Raw genomic sequence first — 18,659 nt, 5'->3', positions numbered from 1 at the left:
ATCTACCATTTTCCCTAAGCAGTTTCATCTTGAAATCTGTTACAGGAAGTACCTTTAATCGAAAGCCATCTGTTTCGAATACTCTCTTTCTATGGGCATAGATTCACAATAGCTATTTAACGGTAGTTCACTTTTTAGGCATATTGCTAGTATCTTTCCTGCAGCTTTCAATTCTGTTGTGATCAAATAGGAGTATGAGAAAGCCAGAGGACTTAGAACAGTTGGCTTTGACCTTTCTCACCTGCGCTAACAACCCTGTCCCAAAGTTTAATAGGAGAAGAAGGTGAACTATTGCCCTAAAGGAAGACTAAAGATTGTCTGAAGATCCCATGTATTCGTGTCTTTCCTGTTCCCTCTGAAACACGGATATGCTCTTGGTAAGATATTCGATTTCTGGTTCAACCTAGTGACCACCAAATAGTTTCACTCTGTTTACCTACCAAATGGGGAGTTGTAGCAATGGCAATCGTCACAGAATAACAGGGCAATGAAAATATAAATGAGGACAATAATTTGTCTTAATAGCCTTGATAGTAACATCCTTGAGAACTAATAAACTCTGAGGCTAGAACTTAAAGTAATAATTTAGGTTAGGACTAATAAATTAGTTTATAAGGCAATAACCATTACCTTATAAGGGGGAAGTACCATCTAATGGTTATCAGAATAACTTCTGTTTGCAAGGGAGTCGCCGAGGGATTAATGAACTGTCACTGAAACGAGGAAGCCAGCGTATGTTACCCCTGGGCCATGAGTTGCTAGTATACGTGGATGTACACAGTTACAAATCAACCCGGAGGAGCATATTAACTGAAGCAGTCAAACCTTCGTGCCCTTTCTGAGGGGACTGAGGTTAGCAACATGCTAAGTGGATGTATGCGTTTATAAGATGTATGTGACTGATGTCGGAAATATTGCAATTCAGAGCACCCAGATGCTCAGTGCTACTTAAGAATGCGTACCAAACGGTCCTTCAGCGGCAAGGGGGAAGCATAGTCCATTAGAAGTCACTTCTAGAAGGTAGAGGGGACATAGATGGCCATCTTGTCTTACTTTTGAACAGAAGAACAGAAACTTACTTAGACTGATGCTTCTTCTGAGCAGAAGCACAAAAACTAGGTAGGTTGGTGATAGAAAACTACATGAGAGGTGGATCCTTGCTTGTAGACGAAGGCTTTGCACCTACAAGTGCAGGAAGGTTGATCTGAAGGTTTCTAAAATCTGCCAAACCTGTGCAGTGGATAAAGTTGCTCTTTGGCTACCCAAAACTTCTAGAAAGGCAGCATTTTTCAGGTTCAATCACAGACACGGGGTGAGCAGTCAAAAAAATATCTGATGAATGAATGAATGAATGAATGAATGGTTTATTTAGAGCTGTCTGTGTGTGACATTTTACCGAAGCCTGAAAAACCAACATCAAACAACGGACAAGGGTCCTGTCCTTAAGAAACTTCTATTCTACAGAAGAGGCAAACTGTAAATAAGCAATTTTAATATGGCTGTGACACTTGTAGAAATAAGGCAAGGCTATAAATAAAGAGCAAACCGTGGGGGCGGGGTGGGCAGAGGAAATTCCTAAGATAGGATCCGACTAAACTAATTCACACCAAGGTGAGAATATCTTACCAGTGGCCTCTGCCACTGGATCATTAGGATTTTGATAGAAAACAACAGGAAGTTTTAGTCAATACTTGAAGACCAGGACCGGTGGCATTTTAGGTATTCGGTAAGAGACTGGCCAAGAAGATACTTCACGTGAGGTCAGCAGGTGGAAGTTCTACCTCGTTCTATCATAAGAAAGGGTTCAAACAGGGTAGGTATGTGTCTCCTTCGAGCAGTTGCATTTAGCAAGCACATAAAAGGAAGCCGATGGAGGTCTTGAGCAGATATTTGCACACACATGTTCACAGCAGCAAAGAGAGGAAGCAGCCCAAGTGTTCACTGATGCACCAAATGTGGTCTGTCTATCCATACAGTGGAATACTACTCAACCTTAAAAAGGAAGGACATTCTGGGGAGCCTGGGTGGCTCAGTCGGTTAAGCATCTGACTCTTGATTTTGGCTCAGGTCATGATCTCACGATTCACGAGATCAAGCACAGAGCCTGCTTGGGACTCTCTCCCTTTTTCTGCCCCTCCCCGCTCGCTTGCTCTCGCGCTCTCGCGCTCTCTCTCTCTCTCTCTCTCTCTCTCAAAAATAAATAAATAAATGAAATTATTATTAAGTTATTATTTTATCTGAAGAGTGATAGTATAGAAGTCAGAATGGGTAGTATACGTATTGATCAGGTGGGTAGCTGCCTGCTTCATAATAGGTTGGAAACAAATGATACCCAGAAGATTTCCTCCAGGATTGGCTGAAATTCCTGCATTAAACAAATTCAACCCTTAGGTCCCCAAGCCCTTGCAAAATGCAAATATCCTGGCCAAAGTCCCTATCAGCTTCGTGTGTGATTTCTCCACAGGTCAACCCAGGTACATGAACTGATTTCAGGCACTTGAGGGGAGGGGCCAGATTAGGTCTGAAAAGGAGAAGAGGAAGATATAACACTGACTGCAGACTCTAGAACCGCTGAGATCAGATTGTGCCTACTTGGAAATTTTCCCCACACCATAGATGACCTTTTGCCATGGGTTTTCATACAATTTGTGGCTCCTTATTCGGACACTCACCCTTCCATCTGAAAGATCCCCAGCAATAAAACAAACGAACGAACGAACGAACAAACAAAAGGTATGACTTAACACCTAGAGTTTTATCAGAAGATCAACACAACTTCCGCCCAATATTTTCGACCATGGTGACCTATTTTATCACAGAAACTGATCTGAGTTTTCAGTTTCATCAACTGAAATATGGTAGTCAAATTTAAGATCAAGTTGGGATAAGTAAATACACAGGTCTCCAGAGCTTTGCATTTCTGAGTTCGCTGCAGCGAGTAGGCGAAGCTTGAAGACTCCAGGTCTGTGAATGATGTACCGATGAGACAGACAGACCGGATCGGAGGGCCTTTTATGTCAAGTGAAAACTGCAGCTCACGGCGATCCTTGTAGCCGGATTACAGAGTGAGACTAGACAGCTAGTTGAGCACAAGGCTGCCATGTTCTCTGGAGTCATCCCAAGCCTCCCGGCTGCCGGGCTTGAGATTACAATGACTGCCTCTGTGCATTAACCCAAGAAGCAATCCAGGGTATCTTTGAAAAAAGTCCCACTCAGCCCGACTTCACTGTATTATTAACATTTCTAAATAATAAACAACAGGACGTGGTTCTGATCAAAGTGCTGACCTTCCTTGTGCACTACTCTGGTCTCCCGTGGATCAGCATGACCGCATCACTTAAAGTACCATAGAAAGCGCAGGTGGGTAAGGAAAGAAGCTGACAGAACGTAGTGGAATAATACACAGGTGGCAGAAGGTACACACACCTGCATCATCACCCCGCTTTCAAAAATAAGATTCTATTTGCTTCCTCTATACTCTATATACTCCAGGACGGACTGAATACATAGTTATAAAGGGAAACACATTATTTGGATTAACAGTCCATGCGAAACCTCATATACGGTCACGGCTCTGTACAGAAGAAGCACGGGAGTTGGATGTTCCTTCGGTCACCCATACTGTTCTGCTCTCTCTTTCACGGGTTCTCTTCTAGTCTCTGTGCTGGAAGCCGGACCAGACGGAGCACAGTGCACCAAATCTTTCTTTTCGTATCAAACGCAATGAGTCAGTGTTTATGCGATGATCTGCTATTAAAGCAAATAGGCAGGATTAGGGATTCCAAAACATGCCATGTTTTCATTTCTATGTCACGTGAGTATGCCGCTGGCCAAATCTGGGCACTGTAAATTACAAGGTCTCCCACTGCACGTTTCTTTATCAGTCCTCCATGTAATTGTTTGACTAAGACTCTGATACAAACACCTAACATGCTTGCTGTTTCTCAGCAGGAAAAAAAAAAAAAAGGCCTTCGGCCTTTGACCCAACACTGGGGTTCCTCAAACCCTTTCCTGTCCTTGAAAATACATCCCATTGAGGTATCAGTGCCTACCAGTAACAGCTGGCACGTACAGGCGCTAAACCGCGCGGCCGTGCAGAGCAGTACCCCCCGACCGAAGTCGATGCTGACATAACGCTCCCCTATCAGTGAGCACGAAATGAAGAGCTCATATGGCCAAGGGTCCTCACCGGAAGGTGATTTATAAAAGGCTGTTGGAACGCTTTAAATGGGGAAGACATGGGACTCAGCTCACCAAGTGCTCCACCTGCCCTCACCGGATTACATTCTGGGTTTTTAGTTTGCCTTCGTGTCTTCCTCTATCCCCTCGTTTTCCAAGTATTCTCAGTTATATGGTTAAGGATGGTGTCCATCACGCAAGGACAGAAGAAATCAGGGACCATCTGCGGCAGCCTGCACCGCCCTGCCTACACTCTTCTGTATTATTATTTTTTCTTTTTTTACTGAAAAGTTTGAAAGAAAACATGGCAAATTACTATCTCCTTCATGCACATTTCGGTGCCCCTCTCCCCACTTTTTATCTATAAAAGATAATTACTTTCAGCATTTGAGTTACAGTCCGAGGCCTGAAACATCCCATCGTCCCCACCCCACCCTGATATCGGGCACCTTCAGTGACAACAAACTGGCCCCCAAACGTATCGGTGAAAAACCACAAGTTCTCACTCTCGGTGACTCGAATTAGTGAAATGAAACAGTCGTTTCTATTTTAGTAGTTATAAAGAGTTACACTTCATAGTACAGTTAAAAGGTCAGTTCTAGAAATTAATGGGTGAGACCTGGTCCCGTCAGAGGGCAGAAAAGGATTTTTTTACAGTGCCCGAGGGCCCTTGGAACACACTGTCTGTGTTGGGGTCGCTGGGAGACCTGCTGGAAAGAAGAGTCTTCAACGGGGATGACGTCGTAAAATCGCCCGCCAGGAGACGGCACTTTCAGAGACTGTCTTTCAATAAACCCACTGGCAGACACTTGGGAATCCCAGTCCACAGGGGTCTGGCGGCAGCGAGCCAATGAGTGGCTGAGGTGATAAATGCTGCCAGCAAGATCTAACTCCCTCAAGGTGTTCTGAGTTCTGCAGACTTCATACGTCTAGGGCTCATGACCTGCACCTCTGTCTTCCTGGACCTACCTCGGAGGACCGCCGCCCTTTGTCTGGTCATACCATTTAGAAAGCGTATGTCAACTTGGAACCAGCTCTCAGCTGTAGCACTTCTGCCTTCCCCGAGCTACCCCTGGGATATCTTTTTGGAAACACCCCTCAATTGTCCGGGCTAAGAAATGCTTTCAGGCTTTTGCCATCCAACCACATTTTTGTCGATCTTATTGACTGGATCAACATCCTGATTAAAATCCTTCGACGACTCTTCTCCGGTCTTCCAGACAGACTCCCAGCATCTCGGCAGAGCTTCCTGAGAAGGCACTTCACGGTCTGGCCTCCTAGCCTGACGCTTCTGGCCGGCTCTGCTTTAGCCACTCTGGATTAGTTGTGGTTCCAATGCACCAGCTTCTCTCCTTACCCCTGAGCTCATCGCACATTGTCCACCATGCAACAAAGCTGCTGTCTCCCTCCTCCCTTGAATCTGGGCTCATTAGGCGGCTGGCTTTGGCCAAAGGGAGATGAGCAAGGCTCTTGCCAGCAGAGGCTGCAAGGCACTTGTGTGCTGGGGTCTGTCCTCTCTTGCTGTCCTTGGGACCCCTGAGATCGCGACATGAAGAAGCTCAGACCGGCGCGCTGGCGAATGAGAGGCCACGTGGAGCAGGCACAAGCCATCCCAGATGAAGCTTGCCTCTCCTTCAGCAGCTAGATGTCGGGATGAGGTCATCACGGTTCAACAGGTCCGAGCCAAGTGGGCTGGACTAGAAGAGCCCAGTTGACATGCAACATCACAAGAAATATGTTTGTTGTAGGAAGCCACTAAATGTTGGGGTTGTTTGTTACACAGTATGTACATACCAATATACTCTCTTTGTTTCCTGCCTAACACCCGCCCATTCTTCAAGTCTGAGGATGAAGGCCTCTCTGACTCTGGAAGTTGCCAGACTGGTCTGCATCCATAGCATCCTGTGGGTACCACTGATGGAGAACTTTCAACAGTATAAAGCGGTTGCCTATTTTCTCATCTCTCCTAGTACCTGAAAGCTCCTTCAGCCATTGTGGATGTCCTCCTTAGAACACACACTCAGCAAACATTTGCTGAAAGAAGAGACAGGGACGTGTATATCTATCTTCTGGATTTTTCTATCTTTCACTCAAAAGAACTGCACTAGGTCATTTTTACCTACCAGCACCTAGACATGGTAACTACACAAAAATACATAATAATGTTTTTCTTTTTTAGAGTTTCACTCATCTCAATAGCCTTTGGGAATCTCCCTATTCTTTTTATAGACGAGACTATCATATCTTCCAAACCTACTGGGCCTTTCAGTTTGACTAATATAAAAAAAATCACCTAAAATTCCAAGGGCCCTCAGCAGATATGCACATGGATAAATCTGACCAGTGTTATCACCTACACCCTCGTAACTAATCTACCATGGATGTCAAAGTAGCAGAAGGTTTTAACAGTACATAACTGATTTCACTATCAATGCAACGACATCGACGGTTAATGACAATTGATATTGCAGAAGGACCATTTCTACGACAAAGAGACCAGCAAATAGTAGTTCTTTACCTGTTCATTTCAGCAACACATCATGATAAATTCTCTTCTGTGAAGTTTATCATCCTACAGCTGGCACAGTTACTAGGGAGCAATCACTGGGCCAAAACAACATGTTATCTCATTTAACTCTCTCAGCAATCTTGCAAGGTGGGTCTGACCAACCCTATTTTAAAGGAAAGGGGAACAGGACTCGGGGAAGTTGGGCAATTTCCCAAGGACACACAGCTAATGAGTGGCAGGTCTGGGATTTGAACCCAAATAGGATTCCAAATGTCTCTTATTTGGAATAATACCTTTAAGTCTAATACCGTTGAGTGGGAGTGATAACTATCTTCCTTTGGAAGACAAGGAAATACAGGCACAGAGAGCACTTGCTCATGGTCACAGAGGGGCGGGAATGGGAGGAGACCCCAGATGTCCATTCTTAGCCTGATGCTCCCACTCCTGGACTGAACCCAAGGCATCTCTAGCCTTTCCTTAGTTATTACCATTTACAGTCATGCCTACCTCTGTGACTGACAACAACAAACTCAAGAGAGCCTACTGTGAATCTAGGTAGGCTGTGAAAACAAACATATGAAGCAGGAGGTTCATGAGGCCTAATTGAGTATCATCTGCCATACCCAGTTTCTTAAAAAAATAAGCAATCATCAAACCTTGGGGTGCCTGGGTGGCTCAGTCAGCTGAGCATCTGACTTCGGCTCAGGTCATGATCTCACGGTTTGTTGAGTGTGAACCCCAGGTCGGGCTCTGTGCTGACAGTGCAAAGCCTGCTTGGGATTCTCTGTCTCCCTCTCTTTCTGCTGCTCCTCTGCTCGCTCTCTCTCTCTCTCTCTCTCTCTCTCTCTCTCCCCACCCTCCCAGGGTCCCTGGGTGGCTCAGTCAGTTGAGTGTCTGACTCTTGATTTCAGCTCAGGTCATGATCCTAGGGGTATGGGATCGAGCCCTATGTCAGGTTCCATGCTCAGCATGGAGTTTAAAGATTCTCTCTCTCTCTTCTTCTGCCCCTCTCCCCCGCTCTCTCTCTCTCTCTCTCTAAAATAAAGAGAATTAAAAAAAAGATTCTCTCTCTTCCTCTGTCCCCCTTCCCCACTCACGTTCTCTCTCAAATAAAGAAAAAAACAAAAATAAAAATAAATTAAAAAAAAAACCCACTTCAACAACTTAAATGATGACCTTTTGGGCACACCACCCACTATCAAATAGAACTGAATTATTTTATTTGTTAAGAAACATGTTGGGGACATAGGATGCTCTGAGAGTATAAACAGCTACCTACATGCTTCTTTTTTGTCCCCAAATCATTTCTCTTAATTCCAGTCCTGGATCTTCAACATCTATCCTTATTCCAGATAGGGAGGAGGGTATCAGCATCTGCCGAGTGTATAAAAGCTACGCTGAAAATGTTCAGTGACCCCGTAACTGGCTTCCCCGGCATGGAGACGCAGTACCATACGGTTACGTCTTAGACAAGTATGGTCATTCAGTGGAGGAAATGATCAGAGGTTTCTGACAGCGCGGAAATTCTCTCGGTAATGAAAGGAAAAGTACTAATGATACTTCATATCATTTGTAAGTTTCAAACGTCCCAGGGACATCCCGTTTATCAGATTCCCTCGCTTTCCATCTCTCAGTAAGGTTTCCAAGTAGACCTGCTCTTGGCTCTTTCTTCATGAAAAATGTCCTAACATCTCCGTGCTAACACAGACAGAAGCAACCCTAGGAGAAAATGTCACCCAGAGTCATTGGCTGGGAGCCTCCACAATGAAGTGCCTATAGAATAAACTCCCCAAGGCATCCAATGTCAGTTGGTGGCCCAACTTTAGACTTCATCTAGACAAGGCCAACTAGGTGAGAGACTTTAAGATATAATACTCAGGATTTCTACGTTCTTCTGGATCCAAATCAGAACAGGGGAAAAAAAATTATTGGGCGCCAATTCATTTTGACATAAAAGGAGGAAGAGAGTAATTAAGAAGAAGAGGACAAGGTCAGTAGTGTTCCTTTTCAATGCTGGGTATGTGGATCAATTACAGGAGCACAGCAAGGAAGCTCTGGTTACACCCGGCTGCTTTCAAGACAGAAGGGTCAACAGGAAAAGGAACCAAGATCCAACGCCGTGGTGCTTCCCTCTATGCTCCCTCTCCTGACCCGATTCCTCGCAAACAGCTCCCCGTGTCCCCAACTCTGAACGCCAGTGCTGATGAACGACCACAACATTAACCCCTCTCACAAGCAAAACTGATACCATCCAGTGTTCTGAGATGGACTAGTATCCTGGCCTGGCAGTCCCCACGTTCGCCTGGACTACCCACACATCGGTCGGTTATCCGTCATGCATACTATCTGTATCACAACGACCACGTGGTCCACTATCCTCGGTAAGGGACAGCCCCAGGATACTGACATCCCTTCCTGGAGGCCTTCCCAGATGAAGGAAATGGAAACTCCTCCACGAGCAACGTGACTGCCAACTCCCTCCTGACCCCCCGGAGGCCACCGTCTTCCACTGCCACTCCCTCGCCTGCCTTTAGAGAAGTGCCAGCCCGCAGGTTGCTAGGATAAGGTGGCGTCATTGCTGGGGCACAGAAATAGATCGCCAGAGTGCTGGGAACCTGGATTTCCAACTCCAATGACAGCAACAAGACACCATTTGGCAGCTAATCTCCTCTACTAAAGGGAGCGACAGACTGACAGGACCCATCGCCCTCACCTTGACATGCTATCTTTTCATCTACACTTGTGCCCCGTGTGCTGGTGACAGAGTAGGGGCAAGAAACTCACTTCACAGAAAGGCCGAATGACTCTACTATGAATTACGGGAGCCGGTAGACACGCAGTCACCAACGGACATTTGTATGGTTAATTTCTCAGTGTCCTGAAAACGGGGGAAGGGAGCTTGTTCACAAGCAGAAGCGTGAGACCCAGAAAACAGGTAGAGCGACTGAGGTTGCCAAAAGGAAGGAAAAAGAAATCTGTTTGTACAGGCCACAGCTGTCCCCTTTCTGAACAATAACATCCTAATCTCGTGCCCCCTTTTCTTGGCGAACAAAGAGGAAAAGGCAAAGAAGACTGGAAAACTAGGGCTTGCCACGGTAGACGAAGGGGGCAGTCTTTGTGCCCAGCTCTCTTTGTTCCGCAGAGTCAGTTTTACGATGCTTATAACGGGTAGCAACTCGTAGAAGCCCAGGGCATTAAGACTGCCTATTAAAGTGTTGGATTTTAGCCCTGGAGAAATTACAATTTTTCAGTTCTACGCAAACTACAAAGGCTGGCGAAGAAAAAAAGGAAAATGAAACGAAGAGCAAACTAACGGAAATTTTAGAAAACTATTCTAGAAAAACTGTTTTCATTTCTAGATGCACAGAGTGCAGCGTCTCAAAGTCCACGAGGACAGCCGTGTGCGGGCTGAAAGGTCCAGGTACTCGTGCAAGGGTCCTATGCAGGGAATTTGGCTGGCATGGTGGACAAGCCTCATCCTGGCCCGACACTTGAGGCCAGAAGGAAGATGGTGAGCAAGACGTGTGTTGTAAAGACACAGGGAAAGACGTGGAATTTCTACATGGAAGAAGATGGCTCAGAGTCCAAAGGGTGACAAGAACTTGCCTGAGTTTTAGAAATGGAAGATTCTAAAAAGATTGCCACTTGTATCCCATTAAAATTTCCATGGGGGGAGGGGTTCTACTTAAGTCATTTTAGAACATAAGCACAAATAGAAAAAAAAAAAAGACTGAAAAACCAACTTCCTCCAACATGGGCTTCAAACAATGAATTTTACTACGCCACCTAAAAAGCATTTAAATTTTTTTTTAATGTTTACTTATTTTCGAAAGAGAGAGTGAGACAGAGAGCAAGTGGGGGAGGGGCAGAGAGAGAGGGAGACACAGAATCGGAAGCAGGCTCCAGGCTCCGAGCCGTCAGCACAGAGCCCGACGCGGGGCTCGAACCCATGAACCGTGAGATCATGACCTGAGCCGAAGTCGGACGCTTAACTGACCGAGCCACCCAGACACCCCTAAAAAGTATACTTGTTGAAAATTACTTTTTCTGAATCAGGCAAACATATGTATTTAGGTGCCTGCAAAAAGTTAGCTTAATGTTCAAGAGGTAAGGTGATGAGTGAATTCTTTCCATAAGATTCCACTTAGCACGATTTACTGTATAGCTACCACTTGAAATTTAACATGAATATTCATCAGGGGAGTGGTTACATGATTTTCTGGTACTTGACAAATGATTGTTTTACCAAAGTGAAAAACTGGGGAGAATTAAAAGAACAAAGTTATCTTTCTCTTGGTCTTTTTTGACATCGGTCCCAAGGAACAATTTCTTTGCTGGTGAGAAAGAACCAATAGGTTTTGTTCGGGCTTTCTGACAAAACAACGTTATTTTGTTCCTATTTGCGCCTCACTTTTCTGTAGGGAAGCAAAAGAAAACAACACTCTTTTAGGGGTTCCAAGTCTAAGGTATGATATAGTGTGTAAGAAATAAGTAACATCAGTCATATTTTAACAAAGATGATGGATCCGATCAACCTCGGAGATGTCCAGGAACATGGGACTTGCTTGATCTCTATCTGAAAGAATTGTCAGAGGCTATTTCCCTCCTGGGACAGCCCCACTAGCTAGTCACTGCTTTGGTGCACAAGGATTCCTCACCAGTGGGTGCTTCAAAAAACACCCCTCGAGAAGTATTTTTACTTCTGGGTGTGGTTTCTGTCTTCAAGTTCAAGTTCAAAACACTATACTTACTTGGGTTGAAGGGCATCATTTCTTTAAGTGACCCGAGGGCTTGCTTCAGCTTTTGCAAATAAACATCTAAGACTGATCCTAAAAGAGAATGGTTCTCTGATGCTAGAAATCCCCACTCTATGTCTTTGTTGGCTGTCTTACAACATCGTTTCTGATGGAGAGAACTTTCTGACCATGAAGTCTCGTTTGCCCAGACGCAGGAGCAGGTAAGTAAGAGACTAGCTGTATCTGCTCTCCCTCCCTTGCCTTCTCAAAGCACACACAGACATCGGGCTAAAGTCCTGCCCTTTGCTTCAAGGTCTAATTCTGATGTGCATCAGTGCTTGAAGCCTTCCCTGAAAACCCAGCTCTGAACACCCTTACCCACCATCCCTTCTGGGGCACCTGACTCCAAAGCCTTTTTAGGTAGATCCCATGCCAAGTGCATAGCCCCCCACCCAGGGCTCCATCAGCAAAGTCTCCGAGAGCAGCAAATAACAATTACACATCACTGTTTCCCTAACGGACTTCAGCACACCCTGGCACACAGCAGTCTTTTAATAAGTATCATTTATTTAGTGAATTCCAATCTTAAAGAGAACACAAAGCCTTTTAACCTCAGCACTACTCGGCTGGAAAGCAGCCTCACCAGGTCGTGGACGTGTCCTTTCCCCAACAGAGCACGAATATTGTAGAAGATGCACGAGCGTTTATTTTTGCTTCCACAACGTCTGGGTGTCCTGTGTATCTCCCTCTCTCTCCTTCCCGAGATGCAGAGATGCCGGGAGCGGGGAGGCTGAGGGCTGGCGGAGAATGAAGCCAAGGGGAAGGGGTGTGCCTGGAACGTGCTGGACTTTGCCAAGGCCTCAGGAAGCACCTCTGACATCAACTCTCAGGAGCAGTCGCTCCTGCGAAGGGCCTGCCGAAGGGGCAACGGCCAGGAACTAGTGAGACCACCACTAAGACGTGGTTAAAGGAAGTCTGAGAAGTGCAAAGAAAAGGGTAAGGCTGAAAACGCCGGGAGACCCGAGGCCACACAAGACGGCCCCGAGTACTTGCACAGAATGGCTCAGTCAGAGCCTTTACAACATGCACTCCCATCCCCAGGACCGTCCACAGCAAGGACTAAAAGCATCGAGAGGGGCTCCTCATTATTCTCACAGCAAAATCTCCCCTTCTCCCCTGATTCCCCCTATCTACTTCAGGGTTTGGGATTTTTTTTTCTTTTTTATGATAGTGCTAGAGAATTTGGTGTCACAGATGGCAAATCTAAAAGGTACAAATTGACAGGCACGCGGGAAATTCCCAAATCACTCTTATCAGAGCGCGTGTATGTAATTCTCTCACTCTGGGGATTAGAAATTCAGCTGTTGTTTTTCAAAGCTTAGGAAGACAGCATAATGCTGTCTAAATAGGCACACAGGTGTTTGTTTTGGCCCTCCTGTTTCTTCCGAGGAAAAACGTAACTCTTGCACTCAGAAGTTCTTTGGCAAAAGGGGTCAAGAAACACACAAAAATCCAAGAAGCCTTTGTTGTTGTCATCCTCAAAAGCCATGTAGGATGACGCCGCCCTAAGAAAGCCTTTGTGAATTCCCTCTCTCACACCGTGGAGCCGTTGGATGGACCTAACTGGTATGGGCATACTATTTCCTTGACCCAATTTGTGCACCATCCAGAAGTGAAGGAAATGTAAATGATGCTATTCAGTAAATGGTGAGTTTCTTTTTAGGTAGATCCTGTCCTTCAAGCCTGGCTCCCGCTTTGGGAACAAGCATCGAAGGTAATGAAACGGTGTGACGGTAAGAGACAACACCACCATTCACAGAAAGCCAGGTCAGGCAGCTCAAAAACAACTGATGAAGCGAACCACTCAAATGGAAAATGAGAGGAAATACACAAGGTGCAGCACCATACAGGATTTTTTTTTTAAGTATCAGAAAATCCCCAAACTCTATTGATAGTTCTATAAAACATTTTTTAAAACAAATTGTTTCCTTTCCCACATTTACTTATACCCATCACAGACACTTAGTGTCTATTTCTAAGGAAAAGAAAATAGATGATCTCTCCAGGCCACCCCCCTACATGATGAAACGACTATCAGATTCAAGCAAGTCTCATGAGAACCGTGTTTATATTCCCTTTTCTAAGGGGTAACTAACACTTTCCTTAGACATTCAGTCAACTATTTTCTGAGTACCCACTCAGTACTCAGCCACAGGTGTTGTGGATCCATCTGATAATAATGATGATGATAATAATAATAATAATAATAATAATATCCCTGCTTTCATGGGGCATACAGTCTGGTTGAGGAAATGGACAATTAACAAGTAAATATGTAATACATAGGTGATTCAAAGGAAAATGAAGTAGGCTAGCGAGCACAGAGGGACGAGGTGGGTGCTACACAGGTCAGGAGAGGCTGCTCTGAAAGGTAACTCGAGAAGCAGAAAAGCTTAAGAAAGAAAATAGAGATCATCACTGCCTCCTTGCATGTACGCAAAGCAATATTTGAGTGGAGGGGGACAGTTTTTAAAAACTTAGTTTCAAAAGTGGCTCGTATTTAATTTTCAAAAAACCAATGACTTGTGGTTTAAATGACGAAATTTAAATTTAAATGACTACATTTAATTTAAATGACTGATTTAAATGACTAAAACTGTACTCTTAGAAGGCACTCAAATGAACACCTTTGAGTTGTCCTACGGTATCTGGGAGGGTCCTGTGGAAAGGATGTCATGATGATGACAAACTCACACTCTATCTATCTATCTATCTATCTATCTATCTATCTATCGTGGGTTTTTTGCCATAAGATTATGTTCAACATTTTATAAAGCAGTTATATGCACCTGGGTGGTATAGTTGGTTAGGCACCTGACTCTCGATCTCCGCTCAGGTCATGATCTCACAGTTCGTGAGTTTGAGCACTGATGGAGCAGAGCCCGCTTGGGATTCTGTCTCTCCCTCTCTGCCCCTCCCAGTTGTGCTCTCTCTCTCTCTCTCTCAAAATGAAGAAATAAACTTAAAAAAAAAAAGCGGTTGTAAATTGAAGTCGTGCCAAATCATTGACTTTTAGAAGCCAAACGGGGTAAAAGCAAGGTCCAGCCTGCCTCCTCCAAGCTGATACATTATGCAACGTGACATGTAGGGCAGGAAGAACCACCAGAGGCCACTTAACTCAACTTTCTCATGTTACTCCTCCTAAATCAGGCCCCTGGGGCTCTAGGGGTTCCAAAGTTCCAAGGTTGACTGCAACATCATGCAGAAAACCCGGATCTCCTGACCCGTAGGTAAGTTTTCCTTACCATCCCCTTCTCGTACAAAGATACCACAGTCTGAGACACTTCCAGGAGCGACGTTCATCTGCCAGAAACACAGTGGCAGATTTGAGAGGCGGTTAGTGGCAACAGGCCGAGGGGTCCTGCAGAGGCAATATGTTTGTGGTGCAATCTGCAAGGCATTCTGAGGACAGAAGCCGCTCATTCCAATGGCTGCTATGACAGTTCCTCCAACGTTTCTCTACATTCCGACACCATCTATGTGCGAGCACACGTTCTTTGAAAATCTCCTGTCTTCCCTACGGCATAGGCTTTCGGACACCAAGGACCCCAAAGTATGAACTCAATGTAAAAAAGCGCTAGGATCCTAAAAGATTACTAATGGCCAAGATGACTCATTTCACAACTTGCTGAGACAACTGGGACCCTGCCCCCCCTGCCACTCCCTACAAGGCAAGTGCAGTCTGGAAGAGGAAGTCCTAAGCTCTGAAGGAGTTCACTAGAATTTAGTACTTTCTTCCTTTCTCACAACACACTCCCTTCACAGAAGGATTTTAAAATTACTTTAGTTGGCCATGTGGCATCTTCAATTTTACACTTCAGAACTTCTTTGAAAACCTCATTTAATGTTTGGGGTTTGACAGGGTATCACATGAGCATTTCAAAGCAACGGTTTTAAAAAAAAAAAACCCACCAGATTTGAAACAAAAGCTATTTTGATTTTAGTATCTGCATTATTCATTTAAATGTAACCTGAAACCTAGAGCGTTTTTTCCATAAGACACTTGTTTCCTGAGATGAAAACGCTTTCTAAAATATCACCAGAGATAAAGAAGTCACCAAAAGTGTATTCTCAAGGCCACCTGATTGGGAAGATCATTTCTAGTAAAATGCACTACTACTCTAGGATCCAAATTATTCCTTAATAGTGACAGAAAGTTAAAAAAAATTTTTTTAATGTTTATTTTTGAGAGAGAGAGAGAAAGAGAGAGACAGAGCGAGAGTGGGGGGGGGCGGTCAGAGAGAGAGGGAGACATAGAATCCGAAACAGGCTCCAGGCTCTGAGCTGTCAGCACAGAGCCCGACGCGGGGCTTGAACTCATGAACCGCGAGATCATGACCTGAGCCGAAGTCGGATGCTCAACCGACTGAGCCACCCAGGTACCCCAACAGTGACAGAAATTTTTACAATGAGAGATTTTTTAGTAAGTATTCAAGTGCCTTACACAACACTGTGCCCCTTACAGGGACCCCAAACGAAGATGTCAACCTATCGATTAACAGGTTAATTGTTGTTGCATATAGACGTACAAAATAAAAGAGTAACATACAGACTTAACAAAATAACACTTCATGGGGGGTAGTGACTTGCCAAAGGTTTCAGACTTTCTTGACCCGAACCATAGGACCAGGAATCAAGTTCGGGTCTGTTGATTCTGGGAGCTATATATTTTCACCAGAACCAGCATGATCACATGCACGAAAGGCTAACACACTAAAACTCCAGTGTTTTCCACCAGTGACATGTGGCACTGGGAGATTTTAAATTTAATAAGCTTATTTTAATAGGACAATTTAACTCTGAGGAAATATGGATAAAGCAGCAGATTTTAATACAAATTTTCAGAAAACCATGAAATAAAAAAAATGCAGTGGAAATTTTATTTTTCAGTGTCAATGCTTTCCCTCACTGATATACGCACTCCTCCCGCTGCAGTATCTTACTCTCTCAAAATCATTTGTGCAACTGGAAAAATAGAGGTGAAAAAAATGCCTGGAAAACTTCCTGACTGAATTATTAAGAAGCTAAAAAGAGGGGCGCCTGGGTGGCTCAGTCAGTTAAGCATCCAGCTTTGGCTTGGGTCATGATCTCACGGTTTATGAGTTCGAGCCCCACATGGGGCTCTGGGCTGACAGCTTGGAGCCTGGAGCCTGCTTCGGATTCTGGGTCTCCTTCTCTCTGCCCCTCCCTCACTCATGCCTGTCTCCCTCTCTCTCTTTCTCAAAAACTAAACATTAAAAAAATTTTTTTGAATAAGCTAAAAACTTATTATATAAAATTACATATGTATACATACATACAAATATATGTATTTATGTATATTTTTTTTTTAATTTTTTTTTTCAACGTTTATTTATTTTTGGGACAGAGAGAGACAGAGCATGAACGGGGGAGGGGCAGAGAGAGAGGGAGACACAGAATCGGAAACAGGCTCCAGGCTCTGAGCCATCAGCCCAGAGCCCGACGCGGGGCTCGAACCCACGGACTGTGAGATCGTGACCTGGCTGAAGTCGGACGCTTAACCGACTGCGCCACCCAGGCGCCCCTGTATTTATGTATATTTAATATATACACAAATACATGATATATATTAAATATGTATGTATATAAATATGCATGTATGTATTTTACACACACACACACACACACACACACACACACACACACGCAGAGTCCTGGTCAAAGCTGGTTCTTAGTTTTCTAAAACTTGAAGACAATACATTGACAGCCAATCCTGGGTTTCCTGCAGCTGTATTCTTTCCCCCATTAAAACTTTGTCAACTTCTTTCTTTTCTTTTTTGGACACAATTTAGCAATGAGGTAAAATCTCCAGAAAGCAACACAGCTGGTCCAGTTCCTGAGTTTTGTGGCGGATAAGCTCCTTGATATCCATAGTGTGCTATCTCTTCAACTCCTCGATACTAAAGTTCCTTGTGAAAAGCAACCCGCAGCTGATACTTTACTAACCTCCAAATCCTGCCCCTGCACCTTAATACCAACCAGTAAATCAGCCCGTTTTGAATAAGAGAAGCACCCAAAAACCACCGACTGTATTTGCATACCTCAGATTTTTGAAAGCCAGGAAAAAAAAAATTCATTCCAGAAAAAAACTTCACATAAATAAACATAATTGCTGGGTGGAAATCCCGGTTGCTGATCCTTAGCCCAGAGGATTTGACTCCCTACCCACCAACCTAAAAGAATTGTAATAGCCCAGTTGAAAGAGTTTGCTCTGAACCTGACACTGCGTAAGTGTACCAGGAGAAAGGGCGTTCCAACAGCGAAAGGAATCACTATATTCGTCTCTTGTACACCAGACGTAGATAATGAGCAGTGCCCCACAGAAGCCGAGAGAAAGACAGGCTCACGGCAAAGAAAGACAGAACCACTCCTCTAAAAAAAGAAATTAATTGGATGATCACTTAGAACTCATGCTAATACCCCTTCATCGCCCTGGCTCAGTGACATCCAATGATTCACAAAACCTTCCAAGGCAAGCCACCGCAGCGCTCTGGTTAACTTACAACATTCACTGTGCGCTGTTCACAGGTAGCCCTGGCTTATCCTTCACCATGGAGACTTCCCACAAGACGCTGGAGTGCTCCCGGCTCAGGCGTGTTCTTTCTTCCTTCCAGAGGAGTGAGAAATACCTAGCACGGGAGTAGCAGAAAAGAAGAAAAAGAAAAAGGTAAATGCATCATCCAATCACTCCTTATCTCAACAAAAGAAGTCTCGCGATCAGATCAATTAGACTGACAGCTCACCAGAGACCATTTTCCAGTACCCTTGCCTTCAAAGAGAAATTTAGTATCTTTGCTCCTGACCCAGGAGACACGGCGTGGTCTGGCCAGCCTTCTCCCCGCAGGTCGCTCGCGACCCTCCCTGCCCTGTCCCTACCCGCAACCCCCGCCCACCCCCCCCCACCACTGCCACCCATAAAGTTGAAGACAATTCTGGGAGACTTCTGATGCAATCCCAGCTGAGATGCAAATTTGCAACACAGCCTCAAAACATGCCAGTTGATTTCACTCTCTGCAAAAGGGAGGGAGCTAGGACCATCACCTTCTGCCGTTTTCATACCTCACTGGGTTGTTGCAAAGATCAGTAGGATCACTCTTGCAAAGTACTCACAGTTCCCGGGAAGAAAGGCACTATGTAAACGCCAAGTATTATTA

General features: G+C 44.7%; 1 protein-coding gene across 11 annotated transcripts in view; it reads right to left on the bottom strand.

Annotated features, from left to right (window-relative positions):
• Window positions 1-18,659, bottom strand: part of ATXN1 (ataxin 1) — a 427,925-nt gene that overhangs the window by 142,470 nt on the left and 266,796 nt on the right. For 10 of the 11 annotated variants that reach the window (XM_040460438.1, XM_040460442.1, XM_040460439.1 and 7 more), the window contains one exon: window positions 18,009-18,134. The gene's annotated coding sequence lies outside the window, so the exon portion shown is untranslated. Of the gene's footprint in view, window positions 1-18,008; window positions 18,135-18,564; window positions 18,590-18,659 lie in introns of those variants that run through there. The other variant, XM_040460446.1, reaches the window with a different exon arrangement.

Source organism: Herpailurus yagouaroundi, unplaced genomic scaffold, assembly GCF_014898765.1.
Source record: "Herpailurus yagouaroundi ecotype Mexico unplaced genomic scaffold, PumYag 250, whole genome shotgun sequence".
Taxonomy (NCBI): Eukaryota; Metazoa; Chordata; class Mammalia; order Carnivora; family Felidae; genus Herpailurus; species Herpailurus yagouaroundi.
The sequence above is the reverse complement of the archived record's forward strand: the minus strand, read 5'-3'. Positions and strand labels throughout refer to the sequence as shown.